Raw genomic sequence first — 22156 nt, forward strand, 5'->3', positions numbered from 1 at the left:
TCTCCCTCTGACCGCGTTGGTTTTCTTCAGGTGCTTTGGTTTCGTCCCACATTCCAAAGATGTGCAGGTTTGTAGGTTAATGGCATCTTATAAATTCTCCCAAGGATAGAACTAGTGTATACGTGATCATTGGTCAGCACAGCCTCGCTGGGCCAAAGAGTCTGTTTCCATGCTGTATCTCTAAACTAAACTAAACTAATAACTTTTATGTCATTCACATGTTTTATTCATAGCTCCTATGTTCACATCCAGTTAGTGTTATACAGTGCATTCAGGAAGTATTCAGACCCCTTCAATTTTCCACATTTTGTTACGTTACAGCCTTATTCTAAAATGGATCAAATTTTTTTTTTTTAATCATCAATCTACACACAATACCCCATTAAAAAAAAAAAGAAAAGGTGTTTAAGAATTTTTGCAAAGTAATTAAAAAGAAATAACTGAAATATCACATTTACATAAATATTCAGACATCTTACTCAGTACTTTGTTGAGGCACCTTTGGCAATGATTACAGCCTCAAGTCTTCTTGGGTATGACGCAACAAGCTTGGTATGACGCTACAACATGCTGCCACCATCATGCTTCACCGTAGGTATGGTCTTGGTCAGGTGATGAGCGGTGCTTGTTTTCCTCCAGACGTGATGCTTGGCATTCAGGCCAAAGAGTTCAATCTTGGTTTCATCAGACCAGAGATTCTTGTTTCTCATGCCTTTTGGCAAACTCCAAGCGGGCTGTCATGTGCCTTTTACTGAGGAGTGGATTCCGTCTGGCCACTCTACCATAAAGGCCTGATTGATGGAGTGCAGCAGATAAAGTTGTCCTTCTGGAAGGTTCTCTCATCTCCACAGAGGAACGCTGGAGCTCTGTCAGAGTGACCATCGGGTTCTTGGTCACCTCCCTGACCAAGGCCCTTCTCCCCCGATTGCTCAGTTTAGCTGGGCGGCCAGCTCTCTGAAGAGTCCTGGTGGTTCCAAAGTTCTTCCATTTAAGAATGACGGAGGCCACTGTGCTCTTCAGGACCTGCAATGCTGCAGAAATTGTTTTATACCCTTCCCCAGATCTGTGTCTCGACACAAACCTGTCTCGGAGGTCTACGGACAATTCCTTTGTCTTCATGGCTTGGTTTTTGCTCTGACATGCACTGTCAACTGTGGGACCTTATATAGACAGGTGTGTGCCTTTCCAAATCATGTCCAATCAATTTAGTTTACCACTGGTGGACTCCAATCAATTTGCAGAAACATCTCAAGGATAATCAATGGAAACAAGATGAACCTAAGCTCAATTTTGAGTATCATAGCAAAGGGTCTGAATACTTATGTAAATGTGATATTTCAGTTATTTATTTTTAATTACTTTGCAACATTTTCTTAACACCTGTTTTCGCTTCTTCATTCTGTGGTATTGTGTGTAGATTAATAATTTAAAAAATGAATTTAATCCATTTAAAAATAAGGCTGTAACGTAACAAAATGTGGAAAAAGTGAAGGGGTCTGAATACTTTCTGAATGCACTGTATCACTGTGCTATTGCACTGATAGACACAAGCAACTGAAGTTGCTGTAATCCCGAGGAACAAAAATATTTCTGGAGGTACATAATAAAGAACTGCAGATGCTTGTTTATACCAAAATATCTTGCAAAGATACTATCCCCTACTCTCAATTCCTTTGTCTCCACCGCATCTGTTCCCAAGATGAGGTTTTTCATGCAAGGTCTTCTGAGATGTCCTTATTCTTTCGTGAACTTGGTTCTCCTCTCTTCTCCTTCTCTCGCACGTGTCTCTTCTGCATCCCATAGTTCTCATCTCACTACCTCTCCCCCCAGGCGCAACAAAGGCAGTTCCCTGATCCTGACCTTTCACCCCCACATCCAACATTTCAATCACCTCCAATGTGATCCCACCACTAATCACATCTTGCCATCTATACCCCTTTCCACCTTCCGCAGAGACTATTCTTTCTGCAACTCCGTGGTTCACTCTCAACCCCTTGGTTGGCAAGGAATGTGAAGATGTTATATCACCATTTTTTTGGTTGCAGTCATTACAGGGTTGGCACAATGCATCTATGGTGACCTGCTGATGAAAGCATTGAATTTTAAGCCTTGTATGTTGCTGCTTTGTCCTGGATGGTACTGAGCCTCTTGAGTATTATTGGACGTGCATTGATCTATCCAAATATAAAGTATACATCATACTCTTGATTTGCGCTTTATAGACAATAGGAATCATTTGAGATGTAAGCTATATATGATAATTTTCACATAATACTCTTTGATCACTTCTGGCCATAGTATTTTTGTGCCAAATCTAGCTAAGCTTCTGTTTAATGGTGATAAAGCAGGTTTTAGTGACAATACAATTAAATGTCACACAGTGATGGGTAGAATTCTCTTGTTGGAGATGTTCATTGGTGGGTATCTTTGGAGCATTAATATATTATTTAATAATATGAAGCTTTTTTTTAACATAGAAAGTGGTTGATATCTGGAATTCCTTGTCAGAGGAGGAGATGAAGTTGCATACAATTACAATCAATAAGAGACAGGTACTGGTACTTAAATAAGGGCATAGGATTAGGATACAGACTAAATGTGGGCAAATAGGATTAGGGAAGATAGGCAAAAAGTTACCTTGGACCTGGTAGGCTGAAGGGCCCACTTCTGTGCTGAACAACCCTATAATCTATGAGACTTAACAAGTAAAACAAGTTTTTTTGTGTGTTACCTCTGAGTTTGTTAATATTTTTTTATTGTGTGCCCTGTCATTATAGGCTCATCACCTGTTGGAAATAATTTCTCTCTTTAATTTGTTTATGATTTTTAACAGTATAAAATTTTCTCATTACCATGTAATTTCAAACGTGCCTAGAATTTTAATCGGACTGTGTAATGATGAGACATTTTATTGCATTTACAAAATTTATTTTGTACCTCCGCCAAAGCATTTGTATCCTTTGTAATATTTGTGCCTGCAGAAATAGCTGAATTATTACTCCGACATCCTTAACTCCATACAGTTTTAACTCAATTTCCTGTTTTTCCTTCGCGTGGCTTTGTTATAAAACTAGGACTCCTATATGTTTCATTAACTGCAATGTTAACCTGACCCCATCAAAGATTTGGACACACGCCTCAGTTTCCTCGATCATTAAACAAAATGAAAAATTGCGTGAAAAAATTCTGAGGTTTGGCAGCATCTATGGAGAGAGAATCAGTTAATATTTTGGGTGGATCACCTTCCATCATTGCTGGCGAAAGTTGTAAATAAACAGATTTGAAGATGCCAAAGAGTAGGAAAGAACAACAAGGATGATCTGTGAGACTGGAAGGCCGGGAAAACTATTTAAAAAAATAGAGATAGTGCATTGCTTTTAATGGGATAATAAGGAAACAACATGCCACCCTTGTCATTGTGGAAAGCAAAGTCGTCATTTAAAATGTATTTGCAGCATTTTGCTTTGGAGAAATTTAACAATGACATGTGGTAACAAAATAAACCCTGAAATCTTATGTCATTAAAAGCATAAAACAGTGGCCTTGTTCATAAGCCCCTAAACTATCTCTAATCTGAACAAAGTCTTAAGGCTGATTTTTGTTGTTCTGTTTTTAATCATCTACTCAAATCTATTCTTTCTGCTTCCCTATCACACATCTTCTAGAAAAATACTCTCTACTCTTCCAACTCTTTCTCTCCTCATGCACCCCCATCTCTTGTTTTGTTCCTCTCCGCCAACAACCCTTATCGCCAGCTTTCTATTTCCATGAGTTTGTTTTCTCACTTCTGAATCGCCACACCACATTTTATCCTAATCTCCCTTGATCACTGACAATGACATCCACACTTGTTGGTTAAGCTAGTGTGAAGAAGGGTCTCGACCTGAAACATCACCCATTCCTTCTCTCCAGAGATGCTGCCTGTCCAGCTGAGCTACTCCAGCTTTTTGTGTCTAAGCTATTATACCTACTCTCTTGTGCTTTGCTGACCTTCATTTTCAGATTATTATCAGGTTAAGTGTGCTAATACATTCAGAGTTACTGCCAGCAGATAAGAAAGTTGACTAGTTGAGAGCAATTGTGATGCGTTACATTGGGGAATAAGATTCAATTTAGTCACATTTAATAAACAGTTACCAAATTGGGTAGTGAGGCCTAACCCTTTAAAAGAGACTATCGGAGAGAAACCACTGGACGAATTGAATTTTGTTATCGTTTTACTATTATTTCCCCCAAGGCAAATATTAGATGGCAATCTGCAATACAGAAACCTGAAACAGTTTGTATGCATTTACCAATCATCATTATTGTCTGGATCTGACAGCCAAGGATTATAAGCCTTTTGGGTATTTAATTTATTGCAGTTCTGAAGTTGCAGTTCTTCAGAAACCCATCGGCAGTTTATTTTCATTATTTTAATGTTTTGTTTGTAAGAAAAAGTCGAATGAATCGAAACGATTTTTGATTGTCTGCCAAATTAGAATTGTCTTTCTTTTCACATTCAGAGTAGCTTTTCCACTTGATTTTCTTTCTGACCATGCACACTTTGGGGTGTTATACTGTTAATCTATTCATGCTTCAATGCTCTTGCTGCCTCTTCTCAACCCAGAAAATTGGCCTGGTATATAGCAGATTTTGGGAAGATCGACAAGCCACTTAGGAAACAGTTTTTCTTACAGGAGTATCTCAGTTGATTTTCCACAGGATTATGGTAATACCCTATTATTTGTCAACGTTAAATTTCTTTCAATGAATGCAGGTGAAGTAGTGCAGAATTTAGCCTTTCAAAAATAATGAAGTATTCTGAGCAAAAAGACGTCTTTTGAATAAAATGTCCTTAAAAAGTGTACCTTTAAAATGAATTTCAATTTGACAATGGACCTTTCAATTATATTTATTTTTTCATCATAAAAACCCGTACGGTAATTGTATCCATTCACTTATTGGACACTTTTCTATTGTGTATTTGACAACAGTGGGTACTAGATCATTTTAAAATAAAAAATAATTACTCAGTGAAGTTTTTAGATGTGCATAACACCTATTTAAAAATAATAATTTTAAATTATTATTACTTGCAGAGGATGTAACTCCTTCAGTGAACATCATATGAACTTGCATTCATACTTAAGCTAAATCACAACACCGGCACTTGTAGAAACCATTAAATATTGAAAATGGTGGGTTCAGAATTAGAGAAGAAAATGGGCCAGCAACAGCAGCACTTATATATTTAATTTGTAAAAATATTTTGAAATGCATCCAGATATAAATGGATGATGAACCAAAGAAGATGATCATTGGTGACCGTCTAGGATTTGTCAACGGGGTGGAAGTGAAGGACTTTGGAATGATGTGGAGAAGTCAATTTTCAAGAGAGGGAATGTTGGACCAAAGGACCTGATAAGCTGAAGGTGCAGCTATCAATGTTGAGTGTGGTGATGATGAAATTAGAGAACCAAAAAAACATCAGAGGGCTTGTTGGCCTTGAGAAGATTCCTGAGAGGATGATATAACCATGAAGTGATTTAAACATAAATTTGACAATGAGTGGAAATTGGTGGAAGATTGGAAAAACAAGACAGGAGGGAGAGTTAAATCAACATTTTAATGTTTTAAAGATAAGAAATAGGGCAAGAGAGAGTTGAATTTGGAGATTACAAAGACACAATTGCGAGCTTTAGTGTCTGATGGAATGAGACAGTTAGATGCAAGGAATTGGTGAAGGTAAGTGGTTTTCACGAGACAGGGCATTAGGTCAGAAAAGGCTTGTGTGAAATAGGTTGCTGAGTTTGTAGACAATCTGATTTAAGCTGCGTGACTTGAAAAGACTAAGGAATTGTTAGTAAAGGTCTGCAATTTGTCGAAAATTGTGGCTTCAGTGTTTCTTATCTTTACTGGAGAAAGTTTGGGGTCAACAGGACTAATATTTGAATGAGCATTTGGCCAATGGGCAGGGAGCACTAAATACTTGAGGTGGGGAGGTACTGCTATCATTTGTGGTCTGCAGCTAACTGCTGACTCAATCCATTGGTGATGTCACGGGGGGGAGGGGGGGGGGACGACATAAATGAAGTAGAAAAGGGAAATGAGGATAAATCATCTGGGAACAGCTAATGGTGCGTATTTGTAACAGCATTGTAGGTGATTCATTGGCTATGGTTTGATGGATATAAATTTTAACAAAGCATTGGTTTTCTTGTGGAACTGGACAACAGAGTAGATGTGTGAAAGGAGTAAAGTATGGTTGACTATTTCAGAGGCTAGAGAGAGGGCAAGAAGAAACGGTGCACCAAGGCGACAATTACAAAGGGAATAATTTGTGACATTAATTAGAGCTGTTCTATGCAGTGGTGGAGACCTGATTCAATCGTGTGGCAGAATTCCAATTACAACTAAATGGAGCACACATTTGAAAATTAGCTCTGCTTAAGAATTCAGCTTATTTTGTGAAATTGTTTTCTTTTGTTATTGTTGAATTTAAGATTCCAATATGTAGTTAGTAAGAGTTATGCAGTACAAAATGTGTTAATGTTCCAGTTGAATCAGTGCAGCCTGTTCTCTATACGAGTGGTGCTTTCCAAAGAATTGTAGAATTATTATTTAATATAGGCTTTGGTTATCACCTACAGATTTATAGGTTTCTAAATGGCCAGAGAAAATTGCTATCAGCGAATATAAATTTACAAGAAAATATTACAGTGCCACAAAAGAGAAGCTACCTATGTAATCATTTGATGCTCAAAACTTCCTCACTTGGCAAATTTACAGTATAAAAAAATTGTAGCACATACATTGTTAATGGGCGTTCACATTAAGGTGAAGACCTGTTTTATTTAATAAATCGGTTTGGGATTTTCTGCACTGAGGGATGCTGGAGTGTTTGTAAGTGTGTGCTAGTGTGTTCAGTGACATGTTATTATGAAGATTGACGTGTCTGTCAAGCATTTTGATAGCCTGAGCAGTAGATCATTCAAACAGCAACAATGTTCCAATGTAGAAAATATCACACGTTCCCCCAATTTACAGGGAAACAGCAATAGCATTTTATCATGGTTGAGGGCCCAGTAGCTGCTTCCTATTAAACTTGGCCTTTTGGATACCTGTCCAGGATTAATTTGTTGATTTCAAATGAAAACTCCGTCCCCTCCACTGAAGCATGACTTGCTAGGAGCGGCACAATCTGAATGACAATTATGTTGTAGACTGGTTTTAGGCCATTACAAACATGGACCCAGTGGAAGGCAAAGATTTCAGTAGCTGATTTTAATAACATGTCCAATTTAAGCTGTCAGTTATGTGTACACTTGTGGGATGGCTCTAAGAAGGATAACATAACAAAAGTTGTAACGTGCTTTATAATGATACACTTGAAAAAATGTTTTGAATTAAAGAAGTAACGGTTTCCCCCAAAGAGATCTGTGTCATGCTAAATGGCAGCGTTTGAAAGTTGCAGATTAAATAGTGAGCTATCTCGGGAGATTTTGTTCATGACTGTAATGGCTACTTTTCATTTCTTACATTTAATAAGGATACATAAATCACGTTATGATTTTTCTTGTTGCTATAGTTATTAACTGATTCATCCCCCTCAACATCTCTTGGCTTCTGCAGGTGGAGGTGGGTGGGTGAATAAAATATAATTTGAACATTAATGTGTGTTTAATGCTTCTTTTTGTCGATAGTCGATGGTTACTTCTTAAAACGTTAAAAACTAGATTTCAAATTTTTAGAATTTTTAATATTCCAAATAGATTAGTAAAGGTTTAAAAAAGTATTAAATAAATTAGGCAGCCAGGTCCTTAAGCAGCTTAAATAACTTGGAGGATGACAATCCGCCACAGACAAAAAAAACAAAGAACGATATGTCTCCCGGCATCTTTTTGTCTACAAAAAAAATTGGTTTACTACATAAAATTGGTATGTCTTTTAAAATGTATTTAATTATTAGATATGAAGAAATCTTTCTCAAAACCAATTGCATTTTCAAAAATTGACCTATAAACATAATGGGTCACCAGAGACATTCTTTAATCTAACCTGGTGACCTCTGTTACATGCAAGTGGAATGAATGCAAAATTGAGATTGCAGTATTATTAACACGTTCATGTGTTTGAGCTTTGAACTTGTACTATGTTCCCCCAGAATTATTTAAAAAGAAACAAAAGTTTTGTCCCTGGATGTTGAAATGGGATTATGATCATTTTTATATTTTCTCCCCATTGGTCCCTTTTTTTTGTGACATGTAAGGACATTGTTTCACTTCAAAAACCCACTTAGATCAAGAGATTCAATTCATGGCATTATAAACCCATTTAGCTTTGAGCGGGTTATTTTTCCCCATAATGTTAAACAATTGAAGTTTTCAATAGGACAACTTTTTAAAAATTAATAATTTTATGGTTCCCTTGTAACAGGATTTTTAAAGTAACATTTTATTATTAACCTTGCAATGTGAACTGAGTTTTTTTTTTAATGTTTAAACACTCGTTTTTGATAATCACCATGACATGGCTTGATAAAAAGTATATTATTGAGGAACATCTTAATCATATGAATTTTTTAAGAACATCTTTGGCAAAATTTGGTTTAAATTGTAATGTTACTTCGCTGCCTCTTACATTTTCCTGGCCTAGATTGTACTGATTCTCACTGAATTAACCTGCAAAGGTTCCATTTCAACTCAAATTAAACATAATTAGTTATTCGTTATGAACTTGCCCAACTTTATCTGTCATCAGATTATTGGACAACAATGATTGTTCCAGGCAAGCTGGATTATTACTTGACATCTGTTATCCATTTTCTTCATCACTAAGCAACCATTGCCTAAGCCCCCTCAGCAGCACACAATGATAAGAATCACTTTTATATTCAGGTGGATCTTCTACTACTTATAACACACTTGGATGCAAGGACCAGTGTATAGGACGTACGTGATAAATGGTAGGGAATTGAAGAATACAGTTGAACAGAGGGATCTGGGAATAACCGTGCATAGTTCCTTGAAGGTGGAATCTCATATAGATAGGGTGGTAAAGAAAGCTTTTGGTATGCTAGCCTTTATAAATCAGAGCATTGAGTATAGAAGCTGGGATGTAATGTTAAAATTGTACAAGGCATTGGTGAGACCAAATCTGGAGTATGGTGTACAATTTTGGTCGCCCAATTATAGGAAGGATGTCAACAAAATAGAGAGAGTACAGAGGAGATTTACTAGAATGTTGCCTGGGTTTCAACAACTAAGTTACAGAGATAGGTTGAATAAGTTAGGTCTTTATTCTCTGGAGCGCAGAAGGTTAAGGGGGGGACTTGATAGAGGTCTTTAAAATGATGAGAGGGATAGACAGAGTTGATGTGATCAAGCTTTTCCCTTTGAGAATAGGGAAGATTCAAACAAGAGGACATGACTTCAGAATTAAGGGACAGAAGTTTAGGGGTAACATGAGGGGGAACTTCTTTACTCAGAGAGTGGTAGCGGTGTGGAATGAGCTTCCAGTGGAAGTGGTGGCGGCAGGTTCGTTGGTATCATTTAAAAATAAATTGGATAGGCATATGGATGAGAAGGGAATGGAGGGTTATGGTATGAGTGCAGGCAGGTGGGACTAAGGGAAAAAAGTTGTTCGGCACGGACTTGTAGGGCCGAGATGGCCTGTTTCCGTGCTGTAATTGTTATATGTTATATGTTATATGAACCAGCAATTGCAAAGCTGTTCTATATCAATTTGATAATAGATCATTTTACCTGATCAGTCATTGAGACCAAAGCAGAGCAGTAATGGACATATAGGCTACTTAGCAAGTAAAATATAATTGTGTGGTACATGCCTTCTCCGCAGTGTGTGTTTCAAATATAGAGACAATCCTAATTACATCAAAACCAGAACCAAAATAGACTGTAATTGAAGAAGGTGTCCACAGTGCACTTGGTTTTAATGTCACCGCTCTTAGTTTTAAAGTAAACTATGCCACCACCTTTATGAGAAAATAAACCAGCTCTTTATTAGTGTGGCAGTTGTCGGCCCAAATGCTTGCAGACCAAAGACAGACGCAAAATGTTGGAGCGAAGGAATGGGTGACGTTTCGGTTGAAGACCCTTCTTCAGACCCTACTTACAGATCAAAGTTGGATTCTCCCGTACCCAGAGTGTGGTTAGAATATGGAATTTATTTCCTTGTGGGATGGTTGAGGCGAACACGAAAGATAGCTTTAAGGGTAAGCTTGATAAGTTTCTGAGAACGAAATAAAAGGAACAAGGTACGAGGAGGAGGAGCCATCTTGGGGAACGGCTGCTAACCAGCAGCCGTCCGTTTAATTCACTTTTTTTTGTAGTTCTAGTGAGTCCTGTGTTTTGTTTGTGGGAGAAATAGACTTTTTAATGTGGGGGGAAGGGGGTAACTATATTTCTAGGTCTCTACCTGGTCGGTGCGGCAGCTTTTTCTCCGGGCTGCCCCGTCGACCCGTCCTCGTGGCCTACTAGCGGGCGTGGAGCGCTGTTTCCTGGCGGGGACCGCCCAGCACCTCGGCTTCGGTGGCGACACAGCGCTATCGCGGAGCGGAGCGGGCGATGCCTTGGCTGGGTCGCCGCGCTGGATCGACGCGCTGGAGCTCCGGTGAGCTGTGACCGCCGAGTTCAACACCTCCGGGCTGCGGGTCTGCGGAGCGGAGCGGGCGGCGCCGACTTCAACATCGGGAGCCTGGGAGCTCCAAACCGGCCGGCCTTGTCGGCTTCGGAAGCCGCGGTCTCCGGTAAGGAAGCGGCCGTTCCAGGTGGCCCAGCCGCTGAGTGGACTCTCCCGACGCCGGGGCAACAGCACCCGGCGAGAACGGCCAGGAACATCGGGCCTCCGTAGAGGCAATAGCGGAGGCCTCAATAGGCCTGACTTTGGGAGAATTGGGGATGGGGACTGGACATTGTGCCTTCCCCCACAGTGGTAACCATTGTGGGGGGATGTTTTTGTGTGTAAATGATTATTTTACTCTGTGTCCAAGATGGCTGTCGGAAGGGGGAGTGGACGCTGGCGCGGTTTAGCTGCCGCTGCTCTCTCTTCACATTGTGTTTTTGATTTTTTTGTCTTTGGATCGAATTCTGTCTTTAATTTGTGTACTGGTGATGTCTTTATTATTTATTTTACTCCGATTATATGTTTTTTACTCTTGTTAAATTCTGTAAGGTGTCCTTGAGACTTTTGAAAGGCGCCCATAAATAAAATTTATTATTATTATTAAGATACAGATTAGTTGAGTAGAAGGCAACTCTGTACAGCTACTTCTTTTAACAATGCATATTTTAAAATGGAACAGTCGTGGATGCATTTGTTAAGCAACATGAATGGCTTTCCTGGCCGAAAACTTTTAATTGATCTGGTCAATGCAATGGTTTAATATGAAATTGTAGAACTTTCCTAAACTGGTTTCTCCTTCCTTATCCACATTAACCCTGAAAGTAACACTGCCGTCAATCTCCTCGATGATTAGGTAGTTCTTCCAAAGCAGAATTATTTAACTAATATTATGTTGGTGTTGACTATTCCAAAATGAGGTAGAAACATGTCAACATTGTAGATATCTTTCTGAAAATTAGTGGGTCCCCAATGGTGAGTACATTTCTGGGAATAAGGAGGTTGGGATTATCCATTGTTCATCTAAAACTACTCGCAATCAGCAGTAAAGACTAAAAAAATCAAATTCATCTGCAGTCAGTGAACGAATCGTCTCTGTTCTAAATGGCTTACTCTTTATTCTTAAACTGTGGCCCCTGGTTCTGGACTCATCAGCATTTGGTTCATTAAAGCTTAATGCCCTGTCCCACTTAGGAAACCTGAATGGAAACCTCTGGAGACTTTGCGCCCCACCCAAGGTTTCCGTGCGGTTTCCGGAGGTTCCCGTCAGTCTCCCTACCTGCTTCCACTACCTGCAACCTCCGGCAACCACCTGCAACCTCCGGGAACCGCATGGAAACGTTGGGTGGGGCGCAAAGTCTCCAGAGGTTTCCGTTCAGGTTTCCTAAGTGGGACAGGGGCATTAGAGAGATTGGTAAAACAAATGTCCTCCTACTAACCTGTCGCTGCTATATAACATTGACTTCTGAAATTATAGGCACGTAATGAGACCCTGAAAAAAGTAGAAATCTTCCCATATTTTAGGAAGTACCTCTCAATGTAGGCAGCCATCGATGAGTTAAGTTTAGGTTTATTACTGTACCGATGTACAGTGAACATCTTCAAGTTCAAGTGAGTTTATTGTCATGTGTCCTTGATAGGACAATGAAATTCTTGCTTTGCTTCAGCTCAACAGAACATAGTAGGCTACAAAACACATGAGTAAATAAACTGATAAAGTGCAAATAACTGAAAATGGGTTATTAATGTTCAGAGTTTTGTCCGAGCCAAGTTTAATAGCCTGATGGCTGTGGGGAAGTAGCTATTTCTGAACCTGGTCGTTGCAGTCTTCAGGCTCCTGTACCTTCTACCTGAACATAGAAACATAGAAAATAGGTGCAGGAGTAGGCCATTCGGCCCTTCGAGCCTGCACCGCCATTCGATATGATCATGGCTGATCATCCAACTCAGTATCCCATCCCTGCCTTCTTTCCATACCCCCTGATCCCTTTAGCCACAAGGGCCACATCTAACTCCCTCTTAAATATAGCCAATGAACTGGCCTCAACTACCTTCTGTGGCAGAGAATTCCACAGATTCACCACTCGCTGTGTAAAAAATGATTTTCTCATCTCGGTCCTAAAAGACTTCCCTCTTATCCTTAAACTGTGACCCCTAGTTCTGGACTTCCCTAACATCGGGAATAATCTTCCTGCATCTAGCCTGTCCAACCCCTTAAGAATTTTGTAAGTTTCTATAAGATCCCCCCTCAATCTTCTGAATTCCAGCGTGTACAAGCCGAGTCTATCCAGTCTTTCTTCACATGAAAGTCCTGCCATCCCAGGAATCAGTCTGGTGAACCTTTTCTGTACTCCCTCTATGGCAAGAATGTCTTTCCTCAGATTAGGAGACCAAAACTGTACGCAATACTCCAGGTGTGGTCTCACCAAGACCCTGTACAACTGCAGTAGAACCTCCCTGCTCTTATACTCAAATCCTTTTGCTATGAATGCTAACATACCATTTGCTTTCTTCATTGCCTGCTGCACCTGCATTCCTACTTTCAATGACTGGTGTACCATGACACCCAGGTCTCGTTGCATCTCCCCTTTTCCTAATCGGCCACCATTCAGATAATAAGGTAGCAGGGAGATGAGTGTGTGGCCAGGATGATCTTTTGTTGCATGTTACCCATTCAAGGTAGATAATATACATAAATACAATCAAACCAAACAGTAAATGGAGCAAAAGGACAGCACAATATAGTTCTCAGCATTGTCATGCACCAGTTCCAGAACCAAAGTCCAATGTCCGCAATTGGGTGGCGGTGAATCACTCAGTACCCTGGCTTACAGAAGGACCGTTCAGAAACCTGATAACAAAGGGGAAGAAATTGTTCCTGTCTGACGACGCGCACTTTCAAGCTTCTGGTGAAATTCACCATCGTGTTCCAGATGCCAGCACATCTTTTTGAGAATGAACGAGCTTGAATTTGACACAAAACTCCTGATAGGCCCTTTTGTACGCTTCTAACACCAGACTCCAAGAACAGATACTCTTACCGTGATTGAGCTCCACCATGGGAGAGGTCAGAGAACACAATTCAAGTGAATTCTCGGTTTCCTTGGAAAAAGTATTAGCCCTTCCACCTAGTGAAAATCCTTAGCCCTTGACAGCTCAAAATACATAAGAAGCATTTGGGTGAAGAACATAGAGTCCATTTGTCTGGAGCGTATTGAAGCCCAGTGTAAACAACAAAAGGTACATGACGGCTGATTGAAATGTTGACAAAAAAGCACTCCTGCTGTTAATTACAGTGTAAATCATTTTGCATGGGAATGTCCAATTGAACTGATACACATTCAACTTTTGTGCCTCTGCTAAGTAAAGTCAAGTTTTGTGAGAAAGAAAGTCATTATTGATTGCACACCAAAGGAGACTTTCAAAACATAAACAAAAGCTTGCCAGGCTGAAATTTCAACAGCAGCTGATTCTGCGTGATCTGTACTTAACAATTTGGATGATTCTTTGTCATTATTTATGTACTCTGGTTAAAGTGCATATACAGTTCTATAGAACTTTTACAGGACCTAGATTTCCAAGTACTTGTCTGTAATCGGCTATGTCACTTGCTCATTCTTCTCTGATTCAATCACATGATACAGTTTGCTCTGATCTCTACCTCGCCCTGTTAAGCATGTGTTCATAACTGTCAGATGGGTAATTAGGCTAAGACAATGATCAAGGAAGAGGTGAATTATGTTTTTATTTGTCATATTGGTAATTCTCACATAACTCTTGTCTCCACAACACAAATTAGATATGACATGAATTAGGGAACTCCATTTCTATTACACAGGCCTAATTGATTACAATGCAAATTTAAGCGGGATCTGGAGATTCACTTAAAGGGAACTTGGCAAACAGGAAAAAAAAGTTGAGTTGGATTTAAGCAGTATAGGGTGATTTCACGAAAGGTCACTGGAGAGTAAATCCCCACTCACGTGACCGAAAATATTAACTGGGGGACAAGCGTCACTTCCGGTACATGTTAGTGGATGGGAAAACACGCACTTTCACACCCGTTAAAAACATCGAAAACGGCCCGTTTTTGAGCTGCAATTAAGTGAGCCAGTCGGGGTGACCGTGAGGAACAGCTACCTAAATTTACAGTCCAAAAAAAAGATAGAAACTAAGGTAAATACAAGAGGGAGCTGAAGGGGCCAAAAAGGCGGAAGTTGATTGCGGACATTTTTCGTGGAGATTTAAAGATCCAAAATATCGGGAATTATCGCGTTTGCTCGCTGCATTTCATCAAAAGTGGCATTATTGACTTTGTTATCTTTATTCATTTGTTAGATGAAAAGTATTAAAAGTTAGAAACCCGTCAGTAAAATTGCAAAATCGCCCATTGTTCACGGGTGGGTTTTAACATGAAAAATGAACACGCTTCTGAAGCTCCATTTACCATTTAAATAATCGTAAACTCTCAATGCGTTTGGAAATCAATTTTACTCAGATGCAAGCTTACGATTATTTAAATGGTAAATGGAGCTTCAGAAGCGTGTTCATTTTGCATGTTAAAACCCACCTGAGAACCATGGGCGATTTTGCAATTTTACTGATGGGTTTCTAACTTTTAATACTGTTCATATAACAAATGAATAAAGATAACAAAGTCAATAATGCCACTTTTGATGAAATGCAGTGAGCAAACGCGATAATTCCCGATATTTTGGATCTTTAAATCTCCACGAAAAATGTCCGCAATCAACTTCCGCCTTTTTGGCCCCTTCAGCTCCCTCTTGTATTTACCTTAGTTTCTATCTTTTTTTTGGACTGTAAATTTAGGTAGCTGTGCCTCACGGTCACCCCGACTGGCTCCGTAAATTGCAGCTCAAAAACGGGCCGTTTTCGATGTTTTTAACGGGTGTGAAAGTGCGTGTTTTCCCATCCACTAACATGTACCGGAAGTGACGCTTGTCCCCCAGTTAAAATTTTCGATCACGTGAGTGGGGATTTACGCTCCAGTGACCTTTCGTGAAATCACCCTATAGGAGCGATGAAACCTATTTCCATGTAACCTCCCTTGCAAGCACACAACATTGATACTGTAACAACGCATGGCCAATCAAATTGACGAGAAATCCCTTCTATTAACAATTTAGTTTTATTATTGTCACATTTACCAAGGTACAGTGAAAAGCTTTTGTTCACATGCTAACCAGTCAAAGAAATTACTATATGTGATTAGAATCAATTCAGTGATGGTGTCACTTTAAATTGGTGAATTCAATGTTCATACCATTGAGATGCAAGCTAAGATAACAATTGGAATATGAGGTGCTTTTCTTCCAGTTTGCCTGTGGCCTTACACTGGCAATAGGGAAGGCCAAGGACAGAAAGGTTGGGATGGGAAAAGGAGTTTAAATAGTTAGTAATCAGGAGCTGCAGTAGGTCTTTGCGGACTGAGAGCAAGTATTTGGCAAAATGATCACCGAGTTTATGTTTGGTCTCACTGATGTAAGGGGGTCACGCTGCGTTTTCCTACTCCTTTTTCTGCTCATCTCAAATCCCCAAGTCCCATATTTTGCTTTTACCACCCGTCAGTCTTTGCCCTCCCCCTTATCCCTTCAACCAACATCCCACCCTCTGGCTTTATATCACACTCCTTTTTTCCTTATCTGACACCTTTTGGTCTCATTTTCTAGCCTTTGTCACTTCACCCAGCAGTCAACCATCTCTGTTTACCTCTCACTTGTTGGGGCTTGCCACGCTCCACCTCTCTTTTCCAGGTTACTCCCTCTTACTCTACTCTGTCTATAGAAGGGTCCCAACCTGAAATGTCATCTGTCCATTCCCTCCACAGATGCTGCTTGACCCACTGAATTACTCCTGCACTTGGTTTTGAGATGTATATGAAGGCTGTTTTAGGGAGTTTCAAAACATGACTATTTAAGGGTTGAAACTCCTTTGTGAGATTTGCTAAATTACTGCACTTCATGCCATACATTTATGTCTAATAATTGACCTTCCATGTAATAAACCTAGGTTTGGTCCTTACAATAGACTTTAATACTATTATGAGTAAGGTTAGTTATAGTCCAGGTTAGTATTTGCACTTGAAAAAAAAAACTGGATGCTGGAAATCTGAAATAAAAACAGAAATTGTTTGAAATACTCAGCAGGTCAGGCTGCATCTATGGGAAGGGAAACACAGCTTCAGTTTCAGATCATAGACCTTTCGTTAGAACGGGATAAGAGCCAAAAGGAGCTTATACATCAATGATTTAGATGAAGGGATTCAAAGTAACGAACAAATTTGCAGAAGATACAAAGCTGGGTGGCAGTGGTGGACTGCAGGAGTGGGGCGCCGTTGTGTATGGCTGCTCTGCCTGCAGTCCGTCCTTTCACCCCTTTTTTATTTTTATTTTTAGTCTGGTTAAACCAAAATGTTTGTTGGAGGTCTTCTTTTATGTAGTGGGGGGAGGGGAAGGGGGAAACTTTATTTCCTAGTCCCTATCTGGTCGGAGAGGCGGCTTCCCTCCGAGTTGCTTCTTCCCCCCTTCCTCGCGGCCTACCATCGGACTGGAGCGGCGTTTCCTGTCGGGATCGGCCGGAACCCCAGCTTCGGTGGCGGCACAGCGCTGGGAAACCACGGAGCGGGCAATGCCTTACAGGGTGGCCGTGCGGTAAGTTCTGGAGTGCTATGACCGCCGACACCAACATCTGAGGAGCTGTGGCTGCGGGCGTCCAGCATCTAAATCCAGCGCTGGATTTAAAACACCGCAGAGTCTGGGATCCGAGATCGCCAGAGTCGGAGCTCCAGCCAGCGCGACCTGAGGACTTCGGGTGCCGCGGTCTCCGGGGAGGAAGCGGCCGCTCCAGACATTCCAAGCCGCTGAGAAGTGTTCACCCGATGCCGGAGTTCCATCTTCACGGCAAGAGGGCCTGAAAACATCAGACTGGCTGCGGAGGCCACAAATAGGCCCCGACCTCGGGTGATCACAGAGGAAGAGGACTGAACTTTCTGATGCCTTTCCCCACAGTGGAGAATTTTGATGTACGGATAAAAAAAAATTCTATGGATGTACGGAAACTTAATTATTCCTTCTATGTAAAGCACTTTGGTTTCAACGCGAGTTGATTTAAACGTACTATATAAATACAATTTACTTACTTACTTACAGTGTGAACTGTGATGAGGATGCTATGAGAATGCAGGATGACTTGGACAGGTTGGGTGAGTGGGCAGATGCATGACCAGTGCAGTTTAATGTGGATAAATGTGAGGTTAACCACTTTGGTAGTAAAAACCGGGAGGCAGATTATTATCCGCGGACTCGGGAGCTGCGGACTCCGGTGGGAGGTGGCTGATCGGGAGGTCTGGGCCGCTGAGGAGGATTTTCACCGTCGGGGTTCGGCGTCGGCGTTCCATCAGCCCGGCGAGAGGGCCTGAGCATCGGGCCGCCCGGGGTGGCGACTGCGGGTGCTCGGAAGGCCCCGACCACGGGTGAACATCTGGGAAGATCGGAGGGGAGGCTGGCTGGACTATGGTGCCTTCCTCACCTTGGTGCCATTGTGTTATGTTGTGTCGTGGACTTTCTGTGTTTGTGCTTTTTTTTTAAATTCTATTTTATTTTTAATATGTTTCATTATTTATTATTTATTTATTTTTATGATACTGAGTGTAAAGGGAAATTCATTTCGTTGTCTCTAATTGAGACAATGACAATAAATTTGAATACAATACAATACAATACAATCTAAATGGTGTCAAGTTGGGAAAAGGGTAAGTACAATGGGATCTGGGGGTCCTTGTTCATCAGTCAATGAAAGTAAGCATGCAGGGACATCAGGCAGTGAAGAAAGCGAATGGCATGTTGGCCTTCATAACAAGAGGTGCAAAGAGGTCCTTCTGCAGTTGTACAGGGCCCTCGTGAGACCACACCTGGAGTATTGTGTGCCGTTTTGGTCCCCTAATTTGAGGAAGGACATTCTTGCTATTGAGGGAGTGCAGCGTAGGTTTACAAGGTTAATTCCCAGGATGGCGATACTATTATATGCTGAGAGAATGGAGTGGTTAGGTTTGTAAACTCTGTAATTTAGAAGGATGAGAGGAGATCTTATTGAAACATATAAGATTATTAAGGGTTTGGACACGCTGGAGGCAGGAAACATAGTCCTGATGTTGGGGGAGTCCAGAACCAGGGGCCACAGTTTAAGAATAAGGGCTAAGCCATTTAGAATGGACATGAGGAAACACTTTTTCACACAGAGAGTTGTGAGTCTGTGGAATTTTCTGCCTCAGAGGGCGGTGGAGGCCGGTTCTCTGGATACTTTCAAGAGAGAGCTAAACAGGGCTCTTAAAGATAGCGGAGTCAGGGGATATGGGGAGAAGGCAGGTTATGATTGGGGATGATCAGCCATGATCATATTGAATGGCGATGCTGGCTCGAAAGGCCGAATGGCCTACTCCCGTACCTATTGTCTATTGTCTACTGTCTATTGTCTTATTAAGGTGCAGGGAGAATAGGAGTACCTCTGATAGGGTAAAACCTCGGTCACCGTCGGGAAAAGCTGTAAATAAAGTAATTTGACCAATGGGTGAAAGAGATCGAGAGAACAGAGATAGCAGTTGAAGATATTACCACCCTGACTTGCCTGAAATGTTTTCCTGCTTTGTGTTTCGCAACTCCTAAATTATTTTGCCTTAGTTCCCATTCACTCATTGATGAGATAACATTGATAACAGTTTATGTTCATGGTCGCCCTGGTTTTACTCTATAAGAAACACAAGTCAGTGATCTACAAGATGGCGCCTGCCTGCGGCGACTTTTGCGGATCACCAGAGCATAAAAGGCTTAAATACAACTTCCATCAACTCACCTGAATCAGGAAAACGGCAGAAAACGGTGCCTATTGGACAAGCTGCTTGAGCACCTCAAGGCTCTCGCAATTTTGCGATCGCCCGCAGCTGCGGGAGTCCCGGACTTTAAACTTTCCCACACTCGCTGGAAATCACCCGACCCGACGGAGGAACGCAGATACTGTACCTGGAGACCCCGGGATGACCTCCAGAGCCGACGAGCTGGATCTTCCAGGAACATCGGAGCTGGAGCTGCCGATTTTGAGGGAACCCCCGTTCGTTACGGAGCTGGAGCTGCCGTCTGTGAAGGAATCCCCATTCCAGCGCAGGCTCGCAGAAACAGCAGGTACATCAAGCACAGTACCTGGAAACAAAGGGGAGGCCTCCATTTTGTCCGGAAACGTGGCCGACGGGCAGGACTTCAGGTCAGACTGAAACGCAGGGGACTTCGGCCCCCTCTCCCTACTATCTTACTGGCCAATGTACAGTCCCTTTTAAACAAATTGGAGGACTTAAGGGCAAGGCTGCTTTACCAAAGGGAGCTGAGGGAATGCTCCGAGTTCTGTTTCACAGAGACATGGCTCACCCCCAGCTCCCCAGACTCAGCGATCCAGCCTGATGGTTTCTCCATCCATCGTATGGATCGTACGCAGGCATCTGGGAAAGGGAGAGGAGGGGGCGTCTGCCTCATGGTCAACTTTGCGTGGTGCTCAGACGTGGCAGTCCTGTCCAACTCCTGCTCTCCACACCTCGAACATCTGGCGGTGAAGTGCCGCTCCTTCTACCTCCCAAGGGAATTCACCTCCATTATCCTGACCGCGGTCTACATCCCACCCCAGGCAGACGTCCGTCTGGCACTGGAGGAGCTGCACGCCGTGGTCAACAAACACCAGACGTCTTACCCTGAGGCATTTACCACCATTGCTGGGGACTTCAATAAGGTAAACCTAAAGAAATCACTACCAAAATTCCATCAACATGTCTTTTGCTGCACCAGAGGACCTAACACCCTCGACCACTGCTACACCACCATCAAGAATGCCTATCTCTCAATCCCTCGCCCTCACTTCGGTAAATCCGACCATACCGCGGTGCTGCTTTTTCCTGCCTACAGGCAGCAATTGAAGAGTGCACCCCCAGAGGTGAGGACAGTACAGAGCTGGTCGGGGGGGGGGGGGTCTTCTCTTCTGAAGACCAGACACCGGGCATTCATGTCTGATGATACAGTGGTCTACAAGAAGTCCAGATACAACCTTGGTAAGTCCATCAAAAAGGCCAAAAGGGACTTCAGCTCCAAACTGGAGGATGAGACAGATGTTTGGCAGCTGTGGCGGGGCCTGAATGCAATCACCTCCTACAAGGCGAAACCAGAGGGCATGACGAATGTCGGCTAAACATCACTCCCTGATGAGCTCAATGTGTTTTACGCATGCTTTGATAGGGAGAACACCGACGTGCCTTCCCGAGCCCCCATTCGCTGTGATGGTATTTCAGTCTCAGTCACAGAGGCCGACGTCAGGAAATCCTTCAGAGGGGTGAACCCTCGAAAAGCGCCTGGACCTGATGGTATACCTGGTCGTGTTCTAAAAACCTGTGAGGACCAACTGGCTGGAGTTTTTACGGACATTTTCAACCTCTCACCTCTGAGGTCTGAGGTTCCCACCTGCTTCAAAAGGGCATCAATTATACCAGTGCCCAAGAAGAGTAAGGTGACGTGCCTCAATGACTATCGACCAGTGGCACTAACGCTTGTGGTGATGAAGTGCTTTGAGAGGTGAGCATGGCGCAAATCAACTCCTACCTCGACAAAAACCTGGACCCACTGCAGTTCGCATACCGCCACAACAGATCAACGGTGGATGGTATCTCGCTGGCCCTTCACTCCGCTCTGGACCACTTTGACAACAAAACTCATATGTCAGGCTGTTATTCATTGATTACAGCTCGGCATTTAATATAATCATCCCCTCCAAACTGGTTACCAAACTCGCAGAACAGGGTCTCTGCACATCCCTCTGCAATTAGATCCTCGATTTCCTCATTCACAGACCACAGTCTGTTCGTATTGGTGGAAATGTGTCAGAATCGATAACAATCAGCACGGGAGCACCTCAAGGCTGCGTGCTCAGCCCCCTGCTGTACTCACTCTATACTCATGACTGCGTAGCCGGTCAAAGTGCGAACTCCATCATCAAGTTCGCTGACGACACCACTGTTGTGGGACGTATCACTGACGGGGATGAGTCAGAGTATAGAAGAGAGATCGTGCGACTGTCCATATGGTGCCAGCGCAATAACCAGGCCTTCAACACCAGCAAAACCAAGGAACTGATTGTGGACTTTGGAAGGAGTAGGATGGGGACCCACAGTCCCGTTTATATCAACGGGTCGATGGTTGAAAGGGTCAAGAGCTTCAAATTCCTGGGCGTGCACATCTCCGAAGATCTTTCCTGGTCCGAGAACACTGATGCAATTATTAAGAAAGCACATCAGCGCCTCTACTTCCTGAGAAGATTACGGAGAGTTGGTTTGTCAAGGAGAACTCTCTCTAACTTCTACAGGTGCACAGTAGAGAGCATGCTGACTGGTTGCATCGTGGCTTGGTTCGGCAACTTGAGCGCCCTGGAGAGGAAAAGACTAAAAAAAGTAGTAAACACTGCCCAGTCCATCATCGGCTCTGACCTT

At 42.2% G+C, this 22156-nt stretch overlaps 1 protein-coding gene and 1 long non-coding RNA gene across 2 annotated transcripts in view; both read left to right on the forward strand.

Moving 5' to 3' along the window:
• hibadh (3-hydroxyisobutyrate dehydrogenase) overlaps positions 1–22156 on the forward strand; it is a 115348-nt gene that overhangs the window by 88376 nt on the left and 4816 nt on the right. The gene's annotated exons all lie outside the window — the stretch shown is intronic.
• On the forward strand, positions 1511–12502 carry LOC116989970. The gene is made up of 3 exons (XR_004416370.1): positions 1511–4833; positions 8638–8640; positions 12492–12502. It is a non-coding gene; the product is annotated as an uncharacterized LOC116989970 (long non-coding RNA).

Source organism: Amblyraja radiata, chromosome 2 (genome assembly GCF_010909765.2).
Source record: "Amblyraja radiata isolate CabotCenter1 chromosome 2, sAmbRad1.1.pri, whole genome shotgun sequence".
Classification (NCBI taxonomy): domain Eukaryota; kingdom Metazoa; phylum Chordata; class Chondrichthyes; order Rajiformes; family Rajidae; genus Amblyraja; species Amblyraja radiata.